This window comes from Perognathus longimembris, chromosome 9 (assembly GCF_023159225.1).
Source record: "Perognathus longimembris pacificus isolate PPM17 chromosome 9, ASM2315922v1, whole genome shotgun sequence".
Classification (NCBI taxonomy): Eukaryota; Metazoa; Chordata; class Mammalia; order Rodentia; family Heteromyidae; genus Perognathus; species Perognathus longimembris.
In genome coordinates this window covers 54251798-54267189 of record NC_063169.1, presented here as the reverse complement: position 1 = coordinate 54267189, position 15392 = coordinate 54251798, and positions in this window count along the sequence as shown.

Here is a 15392-nt window from a genome sequence, read left to right as displayed (position 1 = left end):
CCAGCTGTTTTATATTGACACTATCTGTCTTACTTGCAGAAAGAGCTATATGTCATTTCTTGATAATCCATTGTAAAAATTTACACTATTATAGCCATGTGATATCTAATTAGTCTGTGATCATTTCTTTGATGGAGAAAACTAATGCATGCATATATACACACACATATATAATGCATAAATACACACACACACATACACACACACACACACACACACACACACACACACACACATATATATATTTGCCCAGGGCTGGCAAGTAGTGAGACCTGCTATGCCAGCTACAGAGCTGTGATTCCTTGAGGTGGTGTGGTGTTTAAAAAGGCTGAGGCTGCAGCCAGGCCCCAAATGACATGATTCATTATTGATACAGGTCATGAGTGTGGGAGAAACACATGCATATTTGTAAATTGGCCCATTATGATTTAATTTTATGTAGTTTCTTTAATAATTCTTTTTAAGTGCTCTTAAAACATACATATACAACACACCCACACCTATATACACAAACACACAAGCTATTTTACTGCCATATTAACTTCAGAACCACATATAAACATGGATAGGTGTATAGTCCAATCCATAGAGAACACATACTGTGTTCTAACATTTGCATATGGCAAACTCCCTGTTAGCACATTATCTTCATGGTATAGGCTGCCTTAAGTTTGTGTATGTTTTCTTATGTGGTAAAGGATAGCTTAATCTATTTCTGTAGTTAACTACTCCTATTAAGTAAAAATGATATAGAGTGGCAGATTATTAATACTACTGGAAATTTCAAAAATGTTCATGGTGATGCTGTTAAAATAAATTACAAATACATCCCATTTTATCCGTTTATTCAATTTATATGTAGTAAGAAAGCAAATGTATGATGTGATAACCATACATGATTAAAAAAAAGTATGCCTTACACATTCCAATGTATGTCAAGTTTGAATATTATCTAAGTTTTCATTCTAATTTTGATTTATTGTCCATCTGGGTTGAAAGGATGAAGAAACCTTAAGATGCTCAACTATGAATCTCAAGTGATTCTCCTTGACACAGATTGAACCTGATATTTGCCCTCACTAAAGTAGATTGTATAATTACAACTATTGACCTTAGAATCCAGGCCACGAGGTATCATGCTTTGTAAATTTTAGTCACAGATTATATAAAAATTGGTAAATTGTTTTTCCTTCCTTAAAAGTAGTTTCACTTCCTAAAAAGATAATACTTCAAAGGGTATTGTAGAGCATTTACAGCAATCTCGAAAGACCACACACTATTTTGTGTGTATGAGAGAATGTGTGTGTGTGTGTGTGTGTGTGTGTGTGTGTGTGTGTTCTGGGGCTTCAACTTCAGGCCTGGGCACTCTCCCTGAGTATTTGTTTTCCAAGCTAGTTCTCTACAACTTGAGCCACACCTCTGTGTCCAGCTTCTTTTTGCAGTGGGTTGGGGGGGCAGTTAATGGAAGGTAAGAGTCTCATGGACTTTCTTAAACCACAATCCTCAAATCTCAGCTTCCTGAGTAGCTAAGATTACAGATGTGATCCATTCTGGACATGTACTCTTTTCACAGTCTGTCTGTCTATCATCTATCTATCATGATTTAGTTATGTATCACACAAACAATAGTTACATAATTTTCATGTGTATATATCTTTTCCAGTGCCTTCACCATCACCCCCAAATGTGAGGATATCGGTGAAAATGTACAGTTTTCCATTTACATTCCCTTGAGTCACTCTGAGCCTTGGGTTCAAATAGTCCCCACTTCCCACCCTCCACTTGGCTCTGCAAACCCTCAGGCAGGGATAACTGGAGAACCAAATGTGGTCAGCGTACACCCCAAATGCAGCTCTGTTCGGCCCAAGTGAAGCAGGGAAAACTGTGTGTAGAGAGTTTTCACAGCTCCGTGTGCCTTTCCCTCCCATAGAAGATGCCAAAGAGGTTTGCAGAGGGGTAAAAGGTTTGGGAGCTCCCAGGAGGGAGAGAGTGGAAACTATTTGCATAGAATAGCATCTGGAGCCTCGGAGCCCTCAGATGCTGGCTGGGGGAAGACAGCTTTCCACATTCATGGCTGTTTCCTAAGGAAGGGGAGAAAGGGGACAAGAGAGGAGAGAAAAGGAGCAGGGACTCCCTTTGTATCTGTGTCCAATATGGTTTCTTTTGCTTTTTCATTCTCCATGGTGAAGGGCTCCCCAGGGGTTCTCATCTGTTACCAGGCTTGGCTGTACCTGCCGGCCTGTGTGAAAGTCGCTCAGCTGCTGCCCTGGGTGGGGCAAACACATCACATCTATCTCCCTGGCATCTTCTCAGCTCCGGGGCTGCCAGGATCAACCCCACAGGGAGCACAAAGGCAGGTCTGTATAGAAAGAGCCGACCTTCTGCTCTTTGTGTGGGCGCCAGGGGTCAGCGCTGGCTCCCCATTCCTGTCCTCACTATAAGACAGAATAAAAAGGGGAGGAGGGGTTTCCTCTGAAAGTACAGTAAGATCTCCAGGGACCCTTCCTCTGGACCAAAAATTAAAATTAAAATAAAAAAGAAGAAAGAAAACAACAGGTACGATTTATTGATTAGTTTTGTGACCTATTTTTCTGTTCTGAGACCATAAAGATAGAATATTTGAAAATTTAGAGGTTTTTATAAGAATGATGATAGAGAATTAGAGTGTGTTTTAGATTGTAACCTCAGAAAAGATGACATAAAATACCCTATTATCTTCTTCAATATCTGTATCATTATTTAAATATCAGTTTTAGGAAACCTTTGGTTGTTAGCCAAAGGTCAGATAAAAAGACAAGAGATGGAATGCTTTCAATTAATGATAAGGATGAGATCAAGTATTTTAAAAAGAAGGAAAAGTTATATTTTTAGTTAATAAAAGATTTCAGTCAAAAGCATGAATACGCATTGAACAAATACATTCAGGTGTAGAATTTCTTCATCTATCTCTCATGAGGGTAGGGTTATAACTCAGTGATAGAGTGCTTGCCTAGCATGCTCAGGGCCCTGGGTTCGAGCTCTGGTAGTGCAAAAAAGAAAAAAAAAGTGACTTTATGATATCTGTGTACCCTGCCTTTTTTTTTTTTTTTTTTTTTTTTAGTACCAGGGCTTAAACTCAAAGGAGGCCTCATGCTTGCTCAGAAGGTGTTCTAGCACCTGAGCCATTACTTTAGGTCTGCCTTTTTTTCCCCTAGTGAATTGGAAAGAGTCTCAGAACTATTCTGCTTGGATTAGCTTTGAACCCTTTATAACTCAGCCTCCTGAGTAGCTAGGATTGCAGGTATAAGACAATGGCTACTTTTTGCATTCTGAGGTTTGGTTAATAAAAACAATTCAGGCCCACTTAATCCTGACCTTTGCTGTTATCATACTTGCACACAGGTGCCTCATACTTCTCCCAAACTATACTATAGATTACAAAGGAAAATTCTATAATTAAAACATCTTCTTGAACTTAATGTGATTTATAATTTTTTGAAAAGCACTTGCCATTTCAGAGTTACAAATGATAAAATATTGGGCTGGCAATGTGGCTTAGTGGTAGAGTGCTTGCCTAGCATGTATGAAACCCTGTGTTCAATTCCTCAGCACCACATAAATGGAAAGAGCTGGAAGTAGCACTGTGGCTCAAGAGGTAGAGTGCTAGCCTTGAGCAAAAAGAAGCCCAGAGACAGTGATCAGGCCCTGAGTTCAATCCCCAGGACTGGCAAACAAAAAATAAAAAAACAACAACAAGAAAAAAAAAGATAAAATATTGCTTTAGTCTATATGATAAACAATGTATTATATGTTACTCACTTGTTGGAATTTTTCCTTCAATTAAAGACTTCCAATTTCAATCTCAGAAAAACATTAATCACTCTCTCCATACAATCTGATCACTTTGTAATCACAACCTATGTTTTCTACTCACACCTCACACTTTATCTTTTGACAAATACTCTCTACATATTTGTCTCCCCTCTTCTTTCCTGCCTACCTCAGCCTCTACCATTCTTTCTGTGAGAAGACTCAGAAAACAGGCAATTAAAAGAAAAAAGAAAGACAGACAAGGGGGGAAAAAAAAGCCAAGGCACTGCTGTTCCATTCGTTCCGCCCTTCCCCCCATAAAAAGCTAATATTTTCAGGTTGACTGAAAGTTTAACTTTGTCATTTTTTTTTATTTTTCAAGAAAATCCAGCGTGACATGGCACGTGTTAGTGCCTTCTTAGTTAACAAATTACAAGGGTTTTTTTTTTTGACCTAAGTTAAAAGCTGGTGCAAATCTCCCTTGTCTTGTGTTTTTTTTGTGTGTATGGGTTGCACTAATCCAACCTCAGACATATGCGTAGCAGAATTAGGAAGTTTAACCTAGCTTTTCTGCCCACAATTCCTCTTTGTCCCCCCAGAAGTCCTGGGAAGAAGCCACCCTTCAAGAATGGGACATTTTCTGATGAGCAGACTTCATTACTTTGCTGAAGAGACCTGGAAGCAAGAAATAGCATGCCTAGCAGGACCCACCTGGAGAGGCCGTCATCCTCCTATTTTTTTTAAGAGACATTCTTGCTGGTTAAAACAAATATCATCAGAGCTGGGCCCTGGTAGCTCATGCTTACACTCCTAGCTACTCACGAGCCTGAGATCTGAGCATCACCAGAGACTCTCATTTCCAATTAGCCACCATTAAGCTGGAGGTGCAGCTGAGGCTCAAGTGGTAGATCACTAGCCTTAAGCAAATTAGCTCAGGAACAGTGATCAGATCCTGTGTTTAAGACCTAGTTTAAGACTGGCACAAAACCAACAAACAAAAAACTCTCAACAATTTCTTAGGGTTGGGAAGAATCCAAAGGACTAACCAAGGACATCAAACCTAGCTGTCCGTTTTCACTGTCTTTTGATTCTTAGAAGCTTTTTCATTTGGTATACCAAGTTGTTTTTCCTGTTTTCAATATATTCTAATAAAGAACACACTTCAGTCACCAGAAGTGACCATCTCCCCACCAAACTCTTCCTTCTGGAAAGATTTTCTCTTGGATGAGGCATTTAAAAGCTGTATCAGAGAGGTCCCAAGGAAGCCTCCTCCCGTCCATTACTGAACATCCCAAGCTTTTCTTTCCTCCAAGGCCTGTGCAGACCAACTGAGTACTCGCACCGGATAAATGAACCTTGAACTAGACATGCCTGGGACATGAGTCCTTTCAGCCAAGCCTCTCTCCCCCTGTAACGTGCTATTTCATTTTCAAAAGGGAGAGATATTCTAGAGCCATAAATCTCTTTTCTTTCTTTGGCCCGCTTGCAACCCCTGCCCTTCTAGGGGGTGGGGGAGGTGGAGAGGGAGATTACCACTCGGAAGTTATTCACATTGGGTTGGGAGAGGTCAGCGGGACACACAGCTCTCCGCAGGTGGGCCCACACGGAAGCTCAGGGCCCCAAGGTGCTTTAAAGGCTGCTTCTGGAAAAGAATGGTTGAGGGTCTTTGTCTGCCTCTCAAGGGCTGTCTGTGGCAGGCTCAGCTTGGTGACAGATTGCTGTCCACACTGACCCTATGCTAACTCCAATCTGCCTGCCTCTCGTTCCCTGTATAGAACAACTTGACATCCTTGCAGAAAGTAAACTCTTTATACTCACAAAGGGAAAGGAGACTCCTTGCTGGAGGTAGCCATTGAATGGAGCCTTGAGGAGTAAGTATGGAGAATGGGGAGGAACATGCTGAGTTTTTCGAATATGCAAATATCACAGGGATGAGCTAGCTTCAGGCCACAGGTCATGGTTTTTCTCCATATATAGCGGAGATTCAGTGGCACTTTGCCTGCCCTTTCAATATCCTTCCTAGTCTATCAACTCAAGTGTCTTTCTCTTCTTTCAGAAATCTTCATTCGGATGCCTATCATCTTGACTTCATTTTATTTCTTTATCTTCTTTTAGTTTTCATTTTCACCCAGTACTTCCGTTGGAAAGCACTGGTCTGTCCAGTCATTGGATTTTGATTTATTTTCCCAAGTTGTTTTATTGGTATCCTCTCAAATATGATTGTGGCTATTTTCCACACGAAGTGCTTTCTGAGTAGTTCCATGTGTAGTTTGTTGTTTGTATGTCCTTGAGGAAGTCTCTCCCCTTCCAGCCCTTGTCTGTTTTAAATGTAAACTCAGTGGCTTGTTCTTCAGACTCTCCTACAGCTCTGAAATCTGAATTTGGATCTGAAAAACTATACTGATCAAACCCAGTGGCTCAGTGCAGAATTGTGCAGTGGCAAGCAGCTACTGGTTCTGGTGAAAGAGCCTTGCCCACTCATCCTGCTAGTCTTAGCTCACAGTGATGAACTCGCTCAAGACTGTCCTAGAAAAGTTTGTCTTGGGGACTGGGAATATGGCCTAGTGGCAAGAGTGCTTGCCTCACATACATGAAACCCTGGGTTCGATTCCCCAGCACCACATATATAGAAAATGGCCAGAAGTGGCGCTGTGGCTCAAGTGGCAGAGTGCTAGCCTTGAGCAAAAAGAAGCCAGGGACAGTGCATAGGCCCTGAGTCCAAGCCCAGGACTGGTAAAAAAACAAAAAAGAAAAGGTTGGCTTGGGGAAGCTGATAGAAGTTACTAGAAGGAAGACATTCCCTAGTCAATACAGTTGAGACATATCAGGTTAAGCAAACTTAAGACAAGTCTGTTTAATTGACAAGCCCTTAACACATTGTACTAAAATACATCCTAAATCAAAAGAGGCATATGGAATGCAACATTTATGCATATTATCTGTGGCTGAATCTTCTTTCTGCTTTGGAATTTATCCCGTAGCAATGAAAATTTACTGAAGCCAGGAGTGACATGAGAAATGGAGATTTTTAGAGAGGTCCCTCTTGGCACTATAGATGTTAGATTTAAATGTAGGATGAGAGGTCAAGGGGAGGCTCAGAGCAGAGACCAATGAGGAGGCTATTCTAACTGCCTGATGAGATGCGTGTGTGTGTGTGTGTGTGTGTGTGCGCGCGCGCACATGCACATATGTGTGTTTTGCTGGAATTTGAAATCAGGGCCTCACACTTACTAGGCAAGTACTCTACCATTGAGCCATGTGTCTGATGAGATTTTTGAGGATGAGAAAAGGCAATATTTGGAAGCAGTTTGCAAAATTCAATGACTATAACATGAGTGGGTCTATCTCTATCTGGATAGGCCCCATTTCTAGCGTGGCTACTGAATGGGTCGTGGTGCTTCTTCTGTAAATAGGTAAAGAAGACAGGCTTATGAATAAGCAATTGCAGTGCAAATACATTGCACAGAAATGAGTAAATTGAGATACTATGAGAGCAGGAATCTATAGGATACACACATATGTATAAAAACATATGTGCAAGATTCAATATTGTTCGAAATAGGTCATCATTTATAAAACTACTCACATTTTTTATAAGTTTGAATTAGCGGTTAAGATCCAGTTTTATGGGACCTGGATATAGCTCAGTGGTAGAGTGCCTTCTCAGCATGTGCAGTGTCTTGGGGTTCAATCCTCAGTATTGAAGAAGAAAAATAATTCAGGTTTGCACCTAAAAAAGGAGGGGTTTGTTGTGAAATGGCTTAAACACTTATAAAAAGAAATGTTTATCAGGGAAGAAGTAAGAAAATATGGAGTGGAACCTCAATGAAGGCAAAGATTATATCCAACTTATTCACCTGAATCACTGGTCTATAGCCTACTGGCCTGGCATAGAGAGATTTGTTGAATACTTTATGTTCCAACTCTGTCCCTGAAAAGCGGATGTAAGATTAAGAAGATTTCACTTAACCACAGTCGTTGCTTTTAGAAGCAGCAGTGGATGTGCTGATATACATTTCTCACTGTAGATGTGCTCAATGTTCCAAAGAACATTTGCTATTGTTAGCGAACAGCCCTTTCACTCTAGGGGTACAGGAACTGCATGGCCTGGGTGGTTTGGAGGAGACTTCATGGGGGAACTCCTAGCTGTATTCAATTTCTTGGTGTCTTATGTTCCTGTATAGTTTGTATTCTTTCACAATATCATTATGACGTCTGTCAACAACCAGGTTTTTGTCTAGTTTGCTATGGTAGCCCAGGCTGGCTTCACACTTGCCATCATTCTGCCTCAGCTTCTGGAAATCTGACATTACAGTCAGGTAGGTAGAAAAGCTTAGTATGTGGTTCACAAACTATGCTCTAAAGAATAACCTATAATTTTCAAATAAAGAAACACAAACATTAGGAAAGTTGGGCCACATTCCAGTTAATGTACTCAAATATTCAACTGATTATAAGTTGACATAAATTTCTAAAACCTGATTGGATTTCCAGTAGGATGAGCTCCTTTTTAATCATATAGTTATAAATTATTTGACGATCTGAATTACATGATCTTTGTCATACCTGCACACAATCTCTGCTCTCTGTAGTTTTTTTTAAAATAAATGTAACATAGGTCTCTGCTACCCAGTGTAGTCCCTAACCAGTGGTATCCTCAGAACTGTCCTACCAATACCAAATCTCAGTCCCTGTACCAGATGTCTGGAATAGAAATACTCAAGAATCTCAACATTTCAGTCACTGATGTAGGTAACTCCATGCCCATAGGAATGAAAACAGAGAAGATAAAAGATTTCATTGATTTGGTTTAATATCATCCTTGTTAATATTATTTTAAGTTTCCATCCAGTGTATCTGGCTTTGACTTATTTCTAAACATCAGTGAAACTCTTAAAGGATAATGAATGGCCAATTCATAAATTACAAAGGCAGATTGAACACCTCAGGAGTCTATGACCTGGCCAAATGACTGGCATAAAGAAGAGGCAAACTACTGGCCACTGGGATGCAGAGTGAGGATGGGGGGAGGGGGGGTGGCCCCAAGGGTGGCAGCTTCAGAGGCAGCAGAGAGAAATCTCAGCATGGCCAGCTTGGCAGGTCACACAGCCTACGGAAGTAGTTGGCTCCAAGGGGTGGCAAGATGATGCTTAAGGAGAGACTGGTGCTCTACCAAGCAAATCGAGGTACACAACAAGGAAGAGGAGATAGAAAGGGCATGCTATAGAAAGTCAGACAGGCAGTGGCAGTGCCAGGAAGCAAAGCCCAGAGGGGTCACAAAGTTGTTTTAAGCAATGACAAGTAGAATACATTTATTGGTAGTTGTTCTCCACTGAGAACAGAAGCAAGCCTTATTTCTCAGCTTAGCGTATGTGTGTGTGTGTGTGTGTGTGTGTGTGTGTGTACATATCACACACACATACATGATATACATGTAGTACTGGGTATTTAGTACTTAGTGCTTGCCTAGAAAGTACTCTGTCATTTAAGCCATGCCCCTAGCCCTTTTTGCTTCAATTATTTTTCATACAAGGCCTGGTGATTTTTGTCTGGGTCCCCTTGATAGAGGGACTGCAATCCTCCTACCAGACTTCCTATGTAGCTAGAATTATAGACATTCATCACCACACCCAGCTTGTTTGTGGAGAAAAGGTCTCACTAACTTTTTTTCCCCAGGGTGGTCCTGAACTTCAGCCCTCCCCCTTATTCTACTTCTCCAGTAGCTAGGATTTCAGGGGTAAGCCACAGCATCCAACCTCAAAAATATTTTACACAGTGCCTAAATTGAGTCTCTGTATCCCACCTTCTGGATATAAAAGATGAAGTGTTTTCAGGGGGGAAGTGTTAAATTTTAAAACATTATTTAGAAAGAATGACTTTCTAAAGGATAAAGTCTTCCTGCAGTGTGTTACTTGTCTACACAGGTGAGTTAGGTGCTGGAAGAAGGCACTAATGCATGAACACATAGCCGGGCAAGTCCTAAGATGAGACTTCCTTTCCTAGCTTTGGGACCCCCAGTCAGAGGGTGATTTACACGTCAGTCTCAGTGTGGCGGTCCATGTTCCCGGCTGTCAGCTCAGTCCCGCCCTCGGAGCTCCAGACACAGGGCATTGAAAGGTTAGTCAAAGACCACATTGTGTTTCTCTTGCTGCAGGAGCAGCTGCACTAATTTGGATTGTGATTTAGCTTGTCCTTCCCCACTCTTTCCAAAGTCCAAGCTGAGTACTGTCAATCAATAGTGTCCCGTCACTCAGGAGATGAAGGATGATGGCCCTGCACCATTCTTGAAGTCACATGTAGAGTCCATTTTCATGAACCATCTGAAGTAGGGTTATGCAATTCTGAAAACTCAGAATACTCAGTCCTAATTATCTTCCCTATGGCATCTTTGACAGACCTCTGGAAGGCCTGGGTCATGTCTGCTATGCTTAATTTGTATAAAAGTTGGTAGAAGGCTTGTTAAGTTTATAACCAAAAGGTTTGGCTTTGATTCACACCTTTGCAACTATTTTTGTGCCTCAGCTTACTTATCTATAAAATCAAGATATGGTTTATTTCTCTTTGTAGGAATAACACATATAAGATGAAAGCAGCTATTCAAATGCATATGGTATATTACTGATTCATTGCATCATAGGAAGGGAACCATATCTGATGTACTGGAGAGTACTGGAGAAGGTAATTTACAGATGCTCAACATGAAAAGCTTTGTTAGAAATGTCAAGAATCAATAGTCAGTGTTGGGATGTGGCCCTTTCTGGCCAAAGTCATATGTTCTCACCTCTTTGCTCCTTCTGTGCGAATCTTCATCTGATTTAAGAGGTGATGTTAAGCTGCAAACTCCACACAAGTGCCTTTCCTTATTCTCCTTTCTTGTCTTCTTGAGTAATGGTGATTTCTTTGAACTCCCTTTCATCCAATCCTTGCTTAGCTAGCTTTCATCTCTAAAATGTCCTGTTTCCTAGACTCTTCCCAGCTCAAGTTTCTGCTGAGTTAAGAGAAGAGGTTCCCAAAATTTGTTACCTTATAAGTAAAGTGAGGATGCTTCCTCATCATTGTTTTCTCCTTTTCATGGACACTTGGAAATTAAAAATATAAAGGATGGGTTAAAAGAGACTCTAACATTAGAAAGTATAAAGAAGAAAAGAATTCTCATCTTCACTAAATCAAAAGTCTTCCAACAGGACTGTTTTGTGAACGACAGAGGTTATTTTCAATTTCTCACCGGAAAGACTTATTGATGGCCCTGCACCATCCTTTTTTTTGTTTTTGTTTTTAATCACTACTCTATGCCTCTGTCTCCCTCATTTTAGTGAATGAAATATTCACTAAAATCTTAGTGAATATTTCATTCACGAATATTGTATTTACTTGTTTATAGCTAGGATTACAAGCACAAGCCACCAGCACCTGGCTGTCATTCCAAACTTTATTTTTTTTAGTAATTAAATTTTGTTGACAAGGTGTTGCCTGCGCCATTCTTGAAGTCACATTTAGAATCCATTTTCATGAACTATCTGGGGTAGGGTTGCGCAATCTTGAAAAGGCAAAATACTCAATGCCAATTATCTCCCCTGTGGCATCTTTGACAGACCTATGGAAGGCCTGGGTCACATCTGGAATGCTTTTGATATCTGGTCGCCTTTGACACAGTCTGCATGCATACTCTTGGTGCTAGGCCTTGGTGGACAGTGTAAACATTGGATGAGAATGAGCACTGAAAACATAGGAAAGTGACTCTGGACCCTTCTATGGCATACAAGTACCCTTATGACTTCTCTTGGTATATCAGTCACCCTTTATAAAATCACTGTCAACCTTCAGCCACTAACCCTTTCATCCAGGACCCTAGCTACCTACTCTGCTAAGTCTTAACCTCTAGAGACTCAGAGAACCTAAGCTTTCATATCTAAATGAAAAGTAGCTTGTTATATTACTATGGAAACCTAGTAGCTACTATTACTGTGCATAGTAGTATGTGGGGAATTTGGGATTTTTTTAAAGGTTAGTAACCTATCTATTTTCTTATAATGTGAACAGATTTTCAGGGTTTTAGATAATAATTTGCTAAGAATGACAGTACTGGTTCTTTTTCATCATAGATGATAAAGACTGGAGTCTCAACCAGAAATGACTCTGTAAGAATTGTCAGTAGGACTGGAAAATATAATGATTTTCAGATGTCTATCTATAACATAGAAAAAGATTGGAATTTTTTATGTTGGCTATAAATGTCTTATTCCTTGAGTCAAATCAGGCAACAACTCAGATAATTCTACTAGAATAGAATATGTTTATTCTGGGGGGAGGGAGGTATGAGGGAGGAGGTAACAAACAGTAAAAGAAATGTATCCAATGCCTAACATATGAAACTGTAACTTGTCTGTACATCAGTTTGAAAATATAAAAAGAAAAACAAAACAAAAAAGGATATGTTTATTATCAGGACACTTTAAGCTAGTAATTATGAAGTTCTGCTTTCCATATTCATTTTAAGTCACTGTTCTAGACAAAATTCTAGTCATTAATAGTAGAAGTCATAAGACAGAAGAGAAATGAAAAATCATGACATGAAACTGTAAATAAAATATAGTGTTGCCCCAAGAAGAAAACAGTACCATTCCAAAAAAAAACCAAATAAAAAAAAAACCCCAGAAACAGATCTGATGAATGAATTAGAAAATTGTCCTCAAAAGTATAATAACAATAGCTATTTTTGAGCACCTAATTACCTATTTTTTAACTCACTCTTTTTATCTCCAATCTTTCTAGCAGCTCAGCATAAGGTTTTATGCACCCATTTTTTTCATATGGTAAGACTAAGTTGTGGCATTTGACCCAAGTCTGACCCCTAAAATTGATGTTTTCTTTCACTAAGCCAACTATGCTGCAATCACAAATATTTCTTTCTGTTTGGCTTCTAAAAACAACCTATCGTTGTTTGAGAATAAATGTTATTTCTACAACTTGTGGCAGTGGGCAGTAAATGATGGAATATAAAGCGGGAGTTAAATTTGGAACTTGAGTGCTATATAAGTAAAATGTATAATGAGGCTGAAAAACAAAAAGCCAAGAGGCAGGTTTTTGAATTGTTTTCCAGACTCCTTAATTGAGACAAAGGAAGATAGAATTGTTCCTCTTTCCATAAACTTATTTATTTTCTTTTTCCAAAAGATGGTTGTATTCTGGTAAACACACCAAATTTAAATATTCATTAATTTGAGCTTTTCTAATTCAATCAAGGGAACGCTTAGTGAACTGTTTTCGATTATATATGATCCCCAAAGTCCAGGGAATTAATTATTACTATTAGTATTTTGTTTGTCATAAATATAAATATAAAGAAAGCATATCTATTAGAAATAAAGTGCTTGCCCCTTTTTTTAATAAAGAAAGCTGTTTATGTGTGCTAATTAAAGAGCACTAAAAAAGTCTAATGTGCTGTGAATTAACTTAATTCAAAGCCGATCTGTAGAAACATAAAATCTGTGGCACATTTTCATTGCTTCCAATAAAAGCCACTTCTATGCAAATATCTGGGGGCTAGTGAGTTTCCAGTTTGTTTCTTCAAGGCAGAGAACATTCTGTGTCCAGGGCCATTACCTGGGCCGACCTCTGGGTATAGCCCATTGGTCGAGTGTCCATATTGAAACTGCCAATTCTTTTGACAGCCCCCACCCTGTTCACTACCATTGGGCTACAACTCTTAATCAAAGTCACTTCAAAGACCCCAAACAGATTGATTCACATGTGAATGCTTCTCAAACTGTCTTAGAAAGGAGGAGGGATTCTAGTCTTATGTTCCTTTGAACCTACTGTGGCTCGTTTACTAGTATTTACTTTGCATGGCCTATGGCTGAACCATGGAAATCGGAAAACAAACTCCTATTCAGCAAGTCATGTCAAAGGTGACTGCAGAGCCAGAGAGTTGACTGTGGGACAGACATTCTTTCTGATCAGGAGGCCTCTTCTGCAGTGCTGCTGTCTCCACAGTTACATACCTGTCCATGGGTGCCTTTCGTTTATCTTGTCTATGTGGGAAGTCCTAGACGAAGCCATCAATCTGGGAGATGAGAGAGATGCCTATTTGACACTCGAACAATAGTCAGGGAGGGGGGAATGGAAGAAGAGGCAAAAGAAAAAAAAAGAAAATTAGCTAGACCCTAAACAAAGTTCTTTTGAGCTGTGCCGTGTGTATAGAAATGATCCGATGAGCACTGTGTTCAGAAAAATACTTTGTGCTATGTCAAGCCACAGTGAAGCAAGCATCTATACTTTCACATATAAACTAAGCATTTTCCAAGGCAAGAGTCATTTCCTGACTATACTCCTGAGTTTTTCTCTAAGAATCCCCTACCTCCATCATCTCCACCCACCCCCCCACCCCCATAATGAAACTATAGATGTACCATTGCCTAATGGTTATCTGTGGGAAAAAGCATTTCCTTGATTATTCTTATGGCAGACTCTTCCAAGGCATCTAAAGAATTCATATTTGGCTGGATGATGAGCATTGAGCTTGCCAAACCGGAGGTGATGTTATTCTTATTAGTAAATCAACATAGAAAAATGTTAAAATTGGATTCTCCAGAGATACATTTGAACGTGTTGTAAAGTCTATTTAAATGTGTGAAATCCCAGAGCCCAGATCAAACTGCATGCTTTTTGTTTTACTAAAAGAAAAAAAAAAAAGATGTTGGCTTATGCATTGCTACTCTGTGGTGTTTTAAGGTTCACTTGTGAACACCTTTCCCATAGCCTGCAGAAGAGCCTGGGCAAAAGGGTACAGTGCTTTTCCTCACTATCATTATTAACATGGCCTTTGGACGCGTGGCTGACTGCTGCCTCTATGGCAGAAGCCACTGCTATTCTCCTCAGTGCATTGAAATAAAGTCTCAAAGGTTTTCTTATGAGAGGTTCCTATACTAAGGGATTTCTTGCTAACCTCTTGGCTTTCCCATTGGCTGACCTTTAAGGTGAGGTATATGGTCCATCTGTTCACACAGGCGTTTTCTCCATGGGGGAATCATTGGAGAAGACATTTCTCAGACATGATGTAGTGATGTAAATGTGAATATTTATTTAGTATTGTAATCTTTGAGCATTCTACCTTACAGATCTTCGAGGTGCCTTATAAATAGACCGATATAGTCACCTAAAACACATCACAAAATGGCATTTACTGGTCTAAATGAATAAATTGTGTGAAATGAAATAAAATCCATATTTTGTCACTATATCGTATCAGCCTGTGATCATATATGCCACCAAAGTGCTGGATGGTGAAAGTGACAAATTGAATATTGGTATGTACAATTGAGATAAATGACATTCTGGCTTCAAGTAGTATTATAGAATGTTAAGTATACTCAACCTGAGACTTAAATTTTAACCTGAATTCCTCTCCTCCTCAAGATGAATCTGTATATTCTGTGTACTGATATCTGCTAGTGATTGCTAGTTCAGAAATAACTAGTAACAATGTCTGCCATCAATGTACATTTCCACTTATATATATTTTTAAGCACTCAATAGATAGTGCTTCATTTAAACCTCACAGAAACCCTGTGAGGTAGTGGCTATTGTTAGGCTTCCATGTTACA